This window comes from Myotis davidii, unplaced genomic scaffold (genome assembly GCF_000327345.1).
Source record: "Myotis davidii unplaced genomic scaffold, ASM32734v1 scaffold252, whole genome shotgun sequence".
In the NCBI taxonomy this organism is placed as follows: Eukaryota; Metazoa; Chordata; class Mammalia; order Chiroptera; family Vespertilionidae; genus Myotis; species Myotis davidii.
Window position 1 is genome coordinate 1,345,960 of NW_006283768.1, and position 11,472 is coordinate 1,357,431.

Sequence of the window (11,472 nt, forward strand, 5' to 3'; positions counted from 1 at the left end):
TGCTTGCCTTAGCCTGAGGCAAACGCGGTGGTTGCCCTGGCACCCACTGCCCTGGCTTAGTCCAGAAGGTCATCCAGAAGGATGTCCATTCTAATTAACATATCACACTTTTATTATATACAAGAGGCCCGGTGCACAAAAATTTGTCCACAAGAGGGGGCGGGGGGGCCCCTCAGCCCGGCCTCTGCCCTCTCTCAGTCTGGGACCCCTCAGGTGATAACGACCAGCTGGCTTAGGCCTGCTCCCAGGTGGCAGAGGGCAGGCCCAATTCCTAGGTGCAGCCCATGGTTGGGCTCAGAGCAGGGCCGATTGGGGAGTTGGGACACCTTCCCCTGTCATGCACAGAGCAGGGCAGATTGGGAAGTTGCGATGCCACCCTCAGTCACGCTCAGGGTAGGGCCAATTGGGGGGTTGGGGCACCGCCCCCTGTCACACTCAAGGCAGGGTCGATGGGAGGTTGTGGCACCAACTCCTGTGATGCACAGAGCAGGGCCCATCAGGGGGGTTGGCTCCATACCCTGTCACGCACAGAGCAGGGTCAGGAGCTCCCCCCTGTCACTCACAGAGTAGGGCTGATAGGGGAGTTGGGGCACCGCCCCCTGTCACATTCAGGGCAGGGCGGATCAGGGGGTTGGGGCGCCACCCTCTCTCACCCACAGAGCAGGGCCGATCAGGGGGTTGGGGTGCCGCCACTCTCACACTCAGGGCAGGGCCGATGGGGAGGTTATGGCTCTACCCTGTCACACACAGAGCAGGGCTGATCAGGGGGTTGGGGCGCCTTCCCCTGTCATGAACGCAGCAGGGCCGATAGGGAAGTTGTGGCCCCACCCCTTGTCACACACAGAGCCACAGGGCAATCAGGGGGTTTGGGTTTGGGCACTGATCCTGGTGACGGGAGGCTTCTTGGCTTCGCTGATCCCGTTGCTGGGAGGCATATTACCCTTTTACTATATAGGATAGAGGCCTGGTGCGTGGGTGGGGTTGGCTGGTTTGCCCTGAAGGGTGTCCTGGATCAGGGTGGGGTCCCCACTGGGGTGCCTGGCCAGTCTGGGTGAGCTGAGGGCTGTTTTCAGGCCGACTGAAGCTCCCAACTGCTCCTTTTTTTCTTTTTCTTTTTAATTCTGGGCCAGCTTTAGCTCTGGCTCCAGCTCTGAGGCTTCTGCTGCTGACAGAAGGTATCTGGTTTGTTTCGGTTCTATAATCGAAACCCTGTATAACTCCAGCTCTGAAATCCTGGCCTCACTGAAAACAGGTTTCTGAGGTTTTGTTTAGCTTCTATATTTGTTACAGTGTTTCAAACTGCTGGATCAGAGGCCAGCAAACCAGGCGGGGAATGTTGGAGTCCTCCGTCACTGAATCAAGCATGCCTCATGTTAGTTTCAAGCTGCCTGGCTGCTGGTGGCCATCTTGGCTGGTAGTTAATTTGCATATCTCGCTGATTAGTCAATGGGAAGGGTAGCAGTCGTATGCCAATTACCATGTTTCTCTTTTATTAGATAGGATACTAGAAGCCTATTGCACGAAGATTCACTCAATAGGCCTTCCTTCCCCATGCTGCTGGCACTGGTTTTCCTCTGGCACCCGGGACACAGACCTTTGGTCTGGCCGCAGAGGATAAGCCAAGCCTCTTCAGTCTTTAGTCTTCTCTCCAGCCGGAGCCTTCAGTCTTCGCTCCGCCGCTTCACGCCTATGTATGCAAGTTAACTGCCATATTTGTTGGGTTAATTTGCACACTCTCCTGATTGGCTGTTGAGTGTAGCAATATATATATTATTTTTATTGATTTCAAAGAGAAAGGGAGAAACATAGAAACATCAGTGATAAGAGAGAATCATTGATCAGCTGCCTTCTGCATGCCTCCCACTGGGGAACTATCCCACAACCCAGGAACATGCCCTGACAGGGAATCAAACTGTGACCTCCTTATTCATAGGCCGATGCTCAACCACTGGCCAGGCTTGTGGTTATATTTTTATTTGTTATTGGTTTTCTTGGCTACACAATTGCTTTGTGGGCATTTCACAAAGTCAGATTTAATGGTAAATTTGTTCAAGTAGTGTTTTCTAGAGAGCATAGAAAGCACTGTAACATAGCTGTGTTGCTGGTTTTCATCACTGAACTCTCTAATCTTTTATAAGCAGATCCTACTTCAATATTACTTTGCTTCTTTATTTAATACTAGAGGCCTGGTGCATGAAATTCTTGGGTGGGTATGGTCCCTAGGCTTGACCTGTGATCAGGGCCATCTTCCCTGGCAACCCCCCGCAGCCACCCATCCCTGGTTCCCCGTTTACCATCAGGCAATAGGAGCCTGCCAGATGGGGGGAATGGGCCGAGAGATGGTCAGTGCACCTCATAATGACTGGTTGAACAGTCATTCTGCCATTAGGGTCAACTTGCATATTATCCTTTTATTATATAGGATTGAAAATATATGGAACCAATATACAGTCAGTAAAGACCTAGGGAGGCAGTTTTATTACAGAGCAAGAGATCTTATCTCTGGCTGCTCAGGTTAATAACTGTAGTATAGAGAGAAGAAACCATTGGAAAAGGGCATTGTATATTAAGAAATGTTCTTCATGGGCTCATCTAGAAGATGTTCTGCTCACAAATAAGAATGACTGAGATCCCCTCTGACATGCAAAAGATTGCTAGGATAGCACACTCACATATTGTCTGTCACGCTAGGAACCCTGAAGAGTTTCATCATTATAAACTTATATAACAGAAATTAGATATAAAAATGTAAGAGGCAAGAACAAATCTATGTGGCTAGGAAGAAATTATCTATGAATAAAATTAGAGGGAACTGCAAACCAATAGACTGTTATAATACACAAGGTGATCATTCCAGTGCAGAGAGATAAAAGCACTTCATGGGAGAGTTGTCTGAGCTTCCAGCAGCAAAACAGTATGTGGAAATAAGGTGGATTGAGATGAGGATAAAGATATCATCCAATTTACTTGTGGCCGAGGAAATAATAATTAAAACTCAAACCATATGATCAACCTCTTATTTGGAAGTTGTAAATCTCTTATTTGTAATCTAGTATTTAAAATAAATATTAGCGAACCATGTGTTTTTCCAAGAATGTGGTGTTAGCTATTCTTTAACTACACTTTTTGTAGTTTTCTCACAAATAGTCCAACTCCAAATGAGAAGTGCTTCTTTATTGTTAAACAAGAGGAGTCTCAGCCATGTTGCCATCACTTCTAATATTTTCCTGGTTGATCACGGCTTTCTCTTATTATCCTTACAGACTTATTTAAAGAGCACAATATTTTCATAATATCCTCAACATTTTTGTTTTCTCATTTATTTCTCCTATCAATTCATGCCTAGATTTCTGCAGTAGCCTTTTATCTGTGCTCCTGGCTTCTTGTATCTTTCTCCCTCATCTGTTTCATGCAGTAGGATGTGTGTTGACTAAATGGAGGAGCCAAGAGGTGAAATAAGGTAGCACTCAAGTCCAAGTAGCAATCACACATTTGGATAGCATGGACAATTTGAACAATGTCCTTTTTCTTCCATAGTTTAAGAACAAGGAGGTCCTAACCAATTTGGGTGGTCACCCTGAGCAGGGACGTGCGTGGCTCTCTGTGACACTGCCGTTCCCTGACTCACAGGCCTTCATTTACTGCGACACACACTCAGTTAACTGGTACTTGTTGAGGATGGTGACTAGTAGGTAAGGAGCCCCTTCCCTGCTCTCACAGAATTTATAAGCTGGCTCAAGATGTAGACAGAACATTTGAAGCCATATCTATTTTTATATTATGTTTTAATGTTTGTTATAAATTATACAATGAGGATTTGCAGTTATTAAGGCCTCATAGGTTAAGGGCACCTAATTAGTTTGGGGGACCAAACTAGTCCTTGCAGAAGAGTGCTTTCAAAATTGAGACCCAAGATGGAGTTAAGGGATATTCAGGCCTGAGGCAGAAGGCAAAGTGTGACCTGTGTTCTGGCCCCTGAAATGAGGTTCTGAGGTATATAAACACAGAGAGGTCAAGGGGCATGCACAGGAAAACTGAGATGGGGTGAAGGGCAGAGCATGCAAGGGAGGGAACAGTGTCAGAAAGACAGACAGGGCCAAAATATTCAGTTTGTGCACATTCATTTTTTAACATTTTTTGTGTTCTGCAAAGTGCATCACTTAGGCCCCCTTGTCAGTTGGATTCCAGGTAAGTTCAGTGATGGACAGCACAGGAGTGAGGCTGCAGGGCAGGAGAAGTGAGGCCAGGCGATATTGTTTTTCTTTTTTCTGCAGAGATTACATTTTCTCCCTGATTCCAGCTTCCACTGGACCTTTGTCACTCACAATCCCAGCTCCTGTCAAGCAAGTTTCTGCAGAAATTCCAGCTTCTTCCAGGAATCTCTGACTCTGAATTCTGGTAGCATTACTTATTCTCTCTGGTAACATTACTTATTACCCTAAAGAGGTAGTGGCTTCTTACTATTGTCATTTTCTGCTTTTCTCAGCATCCCCTATGTATCTTTTCATTTCTTCAACTTCTTTGTAATTGCTTATTGAATTTGTTTTCCTCTTTTGGATTTCCTTCTGTGAATTCGGTTTTCCTGATTATACCCAATTAATTAAAGGGCCTTACATGCCACACTAATAAATAAGAGTTATTCTGGAAGCAATGGTGAAAAAATATTTTCAGCAGAACATGGGACTTAGTTCTATATCTACTGCAGAGTGATTACACTGGCTGTCCTGTGAAGCGTACGCAGAGGGGCAAGACTGGTGGCTGGAGGAAGAGTTAGAAGCTTCCCTGTGAAAATCTGGGTGAGAGAAGATGACCGCGGCTATGCAACCTGCAGTTGGGATCCACCCATGTAAGGAGAGGAGCTCCATTCCAGATCAATTTAGGAGGGTGAGAAGGAAAGGGGATCAGGAGTGCTTCTCAAGTTTCCCATCTGAACAGCCAGATGAATGGCGGTGCTGTTCACAGATGGGAAGCACAGGAGGAGCTGGCTGCAGGCTAGTGAGTGCCTGCTGAGGTCAGTGCTGCGATGCGGAGTTGTCTGTGTCTTTGAGATACAGGGGGCTGCACAGCGCTAGGAGGTGTACCAGGCTGGCGCTTGAGTGGGAAGTCTGTCTTGGAGGAAAAGATGAGGGAGTCATCTCTTTGAAAAGTGTAATTGAAGCCATAACCGTGGAAAATGTTGCTGGGGGAATTGAAAGCAGTGGTTCTTAAGCTTGACCAGGTTATGAAATTCTTTGATGATTCCCCCCAGGTTAACGCATATAAGCACATACTGACTCTGCTGCCATAGAGGAGAGCAGGCCAGGGCAGATTCCCTTCCTTGCTTCTGAGGTCTTCTGTTCCAGTTCCCATCAGTGGAAAGTAAGTGGACAAGGTGTGAGCCATCCTGGCCAAGATTCTTAAGGAAAACTTGGTGGTTCATCTATCTCTTTTGCTGATTGATACAAAAGGGCATCAGCACTTCGGAGGCAACAAAGCCTCAAAGTGGAAAAGTCCTACTCTCAGGATCACTGTGTGAAGAGAGCTTCCCACTGACTGGGAACGCTCACTTTGGACCATTGCAGGGATGAGATAATAAATGTATGTTGCTTGAGACACGTATTTTTGGTTTTATCTTTTATAAAACTGTAGTCCTCATCAACTAATACACTGCATGATCGGTGAGTGTTCTTTAAATTCTGCTTAAAAATGTCCAGATTTCTGGTATTCTTACCAAATCAGAAAATCTGACAGCAATGGCCCCTGTTACTTCATGACAATGACTGCCTGAAGCTGAGTAGGGATAGTTCTTACGCTATATATCTTGCAAATAACACTTCTCAAGGGAGCGGATCCAATTGGCTTTGTTGATTACCATCTGATAAAGTATTCCTCTCCAGCCCAGATTTTCCTGCCAGTCACCTGGGCCTTCTTATGTCCATCTACGGGTGACTGCCTTAAGGTTAGTCACAGATCCTTGAAATTTATTCTGGCTGTGACACAGGGTCAGATGGCACTCCACATAAAATGTGTGTGTGAGCTACTCTTTCTGACCATTTGGCTTAGAAAAAGAATGAAATTTGCCCCTGTTTTGGGGGGCAGAAACTCTCAATTTATGTCCCTTATTTCAGCATAACCATTAAGATTGCCCCCCTTTACTCTCAAAATGTTCTGGCTTGAAATATAAGTGACATTATCTCTCTATTAAAAGGAGACATACCTTTCACAGATAGTTCTCCAGTGATAAACATCACTCTATGTCAATTCCACTTGGAGGTGCAATACTGAGGTTCAAATACCTCACATGTAAACCCCCTCAATTTTTTTGAACTTTGCCCCACATTTATCCAACCTCTTGTTTTATGCTGTCTAATAGTTCCCCTCCTTGTCTTCTAGTCAGTCAGTTTACTGTCTTCTTTGGACATTGGATGTTTACTTATCCACCATTTATTTTGCTTTTAAGTAATGGTCCTCCCAGCTCCCTTGGACAACCACTTATCAGTGTGCTTGGTTAAAATGTCTGCCTCCATTTTCAGGTGCAGAGTTGAGCATGTGACCAGCAGTGAGGATCAAAGCCCCATGTTTCTCTGGCCAATCAGATCCAGTAAAGGTTGGACCCATGACCTAAACAATGTCAGTCATAACTGTCTCTAAGATTTGTAGTAGAATAAAAGAGGAGTTATTCCCTATGTGTGTGAGAGAGAGAGAGAGAGAGAGAGATTAATTCCAAACAATCTTATGTATGTAAATATCAATCAAGATGATTCTGATTCCAGACTCCCATAAAGCTGTTCAGTACTAAGCTAATAAATTCTTTCATTAAAGGCATAAAAGCCTTACAGCATATCCCTCTAACATGCTCCTCTGTGCCTTTGTTTATGCTATTTCTTCAAACTGAAATGTTTCATTTCTTTTGCCTATCCAGCTTCATTACTTTGGGATTAGGCAAAAGCACTAATCTATCCTCAAAGATCCTTTAGTGACCTACTTCCTCCCAATATAATCAGCCACTGGCTCTGAAAACATCAGTTTGACATACAGTTTCAAGTGGCAAAGCAACAGATGCCTGTTAGTCCATAGTAACCGGCAGCACTGCTATTAGAGATAGATTGGTAGCATTCTACTATGCACACTATCTTTTCTAGCAAAGTGCAACAGCTGAACTAGTCAGTATACCACTGGTGTATATCAGAACTCTTTCATTTGAATATGATAGAAACTCAACATGCACCCAGTTAATTGAGGAAGAATCCATTGGCTCATGCAAGTAGGGAATGTTGGTAGAGATTTCAGTGATGGTTGGAACCAAGAGTTCAGTCAGAGCTTGTTCCAGATGTTTCCGCCTTTCAACCCTCCTCCCCTCCTTGTGTTTGCTTAATGCTGCACACAGACTCTCCATGTAGTGAGGAATATGGCATGGCGGTGGCCATATTTTTTCCTTTCAGTTTAGCAACCCTAGCTATTAAATGCAATATTTCAAGCTGTCATATAAAAGTCCAGGAGAGAATTCTAATTGACCAGCCTTGAGTTTGGGTCCTTCCACAAAACAGCCACTGAGGCAAAGAGTCTGGGCTTCTCTCATTGGCAGGGCTTCTGCTAGCCCATATGGCTCCATAGCCTTTGTACAAATGAGCAAATGATTTCCCCACTAGGTAGAGGCAGCCCTGCAGGTGAACAGCTTGGCAAGCAGATGGAGCCTTTATGAGAATTAGAAAAAGGTGACCTTTCTCCGGGCATATGCGCCCCATGCCAAGGTACACAGCTTGAGAAGAGAAGCATGGCTAGGTTTCAGGCCTCACTCATTCCCTTGGCCAGACATCCTTAGGCATAACAGACTGTACACGGTGTCCCCACTCACTGGACATTGTGGATCATGTGATCAGCTTCTGTTGGAGCCAGGTAATGAGGACGGAAGTGAGATGCAGGCAGAGAAAGCTACTATGACTGCAGCACCCAGGACCTGACATTTATAGAGATGGAGTGATTCCTCAAAAGAAAAATGTTACAATGATTACACAATATGCTCACTTCTTGATTTTTAAAATGAGTATGAACACCACAGAAAAACATCATTGTAATATAGCTGTACGTTGGTTTCTTCACACTACAGGTATATTACATGTTCTTTTCAGTTAGAATATTTGCAACTTTCTGCCATACATTGATTGCTTACTATATATGTTTTTATGTTATCTCAAATCATGTTTTCCATTTTTTTATGATTACACAACCCTTGAAATGAAGGTATATATAACAGAAGCTTGATAAATAGTATTTGTATTATATATTATTTCTATAAGTTAAAGTACTTTCAAGATTCATTGCATACTCATAAACATTATGTGAACTTTATTGCAAAACAATTGGTCAAAAGGCCACAATTCTTTTCTTGTTGAGAAAATATGAAAAAAAGACATATAAAAATATAAATAAAGAGTATGGTAGAAATTTTATATACAAAAAAATAGGCCCTATAGCTGCACATCTATAAAGGTGATTTACCTGATTCACACCTAATTCTGTCACATTGTGCTGTCTATTGCACACGATAATAAAGCACTGGGCCTTTAAATTTAGAGTTAGAACTGCTATAGAGGTAACTGATTAAGTATCTGTGCTACAGAAACTAGGGCAGCAAAAAGGCATTGGGAAAATGTTTGAAGGTCTTTAATGTAATGAGGGAGAAACCTCTCAAAGGAGCAAAGGGTAGAACACCAAACCATTGTCTGAAATATTTCTGAGCCAAGACTAGATGTAATGCTGAAATGATAATAAGGTAGGCAGATGCACTTTTCTAATTATTTGCCTGCCATTATGAAAAGGGTGGTTTAGTGACAAGAAAACAAACAAACAGAAAACACTGAACAACATCATTGCTCAATGTTCATATACACAGAGATTTTCTTTCTAACATCCTAAAAAATGTTTTCCTAAGGAAGTTGATAATCTGTTAAAGAATTCTTAGAGCCTTACTTCTCTTACTTCTCTTCTTATCTTAGTTAAATATAATCCCACTCATGTATAACCTCCCATTTGAAGTATGATTGCATAAATTCTTTTTGTGTGGATGAAATGTGTGTGTGTGGTATATGTTGAAACATTAAGTGTATTAATTGTGATGCTCATTTATTTGTTTCGCTCTCTTTTAACTACATTTCTATAATAGGACTAATTAACTTATCTTAGCTGATCTGTTTCAACCTATTATCTCCCCAATTTATTGCATTTTATAAAAGTCTTCATAGTATTTTGTTGGCTACAGTATTGAAATAATAAATTGAATTGCAACACTTGAGAAATCTTAGATTGTAAGGTAAGGAAATCCTAACTCTAGATTAGAAAACCTAATTTAAATTATCAGTCTAAAAAATCAAGGAAAAATTGAATATCTCGAATGTGAGGAGGTCCAGAGTGGCGCCTATACAGACCACAGAAATAATAAGAACTGTCCCTCAGATGCCTCCAAAACTGTCATTGAGATCCTTTTATTTATAGAAAGTAAGAAATATAATCAATTACAGCTTCTGAATTCTATATGTGAAAGTTAAGTTTAGCTGATTTTTCTCAGATTTGATATGTTACCAGTGGATAATTCTGGTTGTCTTGTCTCAGGTCAAAGGTCCATCCTGGGTGAGTCAGAAGAAGAAAAGGCTCATGAAAGATCATGGTTGAGACAAGCAAAGGGGAAATTCCAGGAAGAGCAGGGCTGCTGTTGCACTTCCTGGAAAGATTGAGGCATTAGAGAAAAAAATTATAATTGTTATGTAATTATACATTTAATATGGTATAGTACATAAACATAAATATAAAAAATAGGTTGATTTAAAAACACTTAAATCAAATGTACAAATGATAAGGCACTAATGATATGAAAAGTTTTAGAGGATTTTAAAAATATCCATAAATATACATTATAGCATATTTATTAAACAGAAGCTAAATTTAAATTTTCAACTGAGACATTAATGAATTGTGAGATATAGCCAAAAAAGTCAAAAGCAATATTTAAGAACTGTTCCCTGCCATTACCTGTTAGGGACAAAGCCCAGATTAAGGGAGAATTGGGAGAAGAATTGCAAAGATGTTGGAGAGAGGTGTTGTTATGCCCTACTCAGCCATAAGGGAAGGGTGGAAATTGAGATACACAATGATCAGCTTTTGTACAAATTTATCCTAAATATTGCATTATTTGCTGTTTATCTGAAGTTAAAATTTAATTTGGCAGTTTGTATTTTATTGGTTAACTGTGGAGGAACTGCACCCTTTGACACCAAAAGGACTACCCAGAGAGATTGCCCACCTGCCCCTGGGGACTTGCCTGACAGGCTAAGAAAGCCAGAATGGTAGCTGCTTTTTAGAAGACGGTACGAATTGTCCATGAAAAAAACATGAACCACACAGAAGTGATGCAAGAACAGAGCCCTTGATTCCTGTCCAAGAGACTGTGTGGGAATGGGTAGCTAGGAAACTGGGGGTGGAGGGTTGGGGGTGTGAAGGGCAGAGAGAAGTGGGGAAAATAGGGCAGGGCAGTTAGAGGGCAGATTGTATGGTCCACATCAGGGGTTGTTCATAGAGCCCCAGCAGTCAGTTTAGAAGGTTTCCCTGAAAGCCACCATGAAGCCAAGATTTTATTTTCAACCTACACCAAGCCCAAGGAGTATAAAGGTTATTTTATTACACCAATGAATGCACATTTCATGTATTCCATCAGATTTCCCCCAAATCCAATCAAAGAAGGGCTAAATGCTTGAGGTGGGATTATCAAGCAGAATAAAGGGAACAGTCCAATCAGGCTTCTTCACAAAAGAGGAAGCACCCGACTTGCTACCCAGCAATCCTGGTGGTGAGGGGTGGGGCAGTTAAGGATTGTGAGGAGAAGAGACCTGAAACTTTCCTTTTCAATGAATCATGCAGATTTCTAAATAAATAATTCAGAGGGTGTTTGTGTGTGTGTGTGTGTGTAGTAAAGTGATCATAGATCTTTTTTATTTTAATGAGCACAAGAAACATCTATGAATAAATTTTGAAAGGAATATGAGAGATAGTTTATAAAGTTGTGTTGATTATGTTACTTTATCAAGTTTATCCGACCAATCAGTTACATGTGTGTTTATTTTTTTAAGGATACAATAGAATTAGTTTATGAAGCATTCAAATAAAACAGTATAAGGATTTGACATGTTTTTGGTACTCATTACTTGAAAAAAATCAACTTAAAGAAAAAAATAATAATATTCTTTAATTCTTTTATTTTCATAATACATTTAATGCCGTTTTTTAGGTTGGATGAAGTTTTATAAAGAATATGAAAGATGGTAAACAAGGGATAAATGGTGACAGAGAGAGGCTTGACTTTGGATGGTAGGCACACAAGGCAATGTGCAGATGATGTATAATAGAGTTGTATGCTTGAAATCTATATCATTTTACTAACCAATGTCACCCCAATAAATTAAATACAAAATGCTAAAGAGACCCAGGATTTGAAAAAAAAAA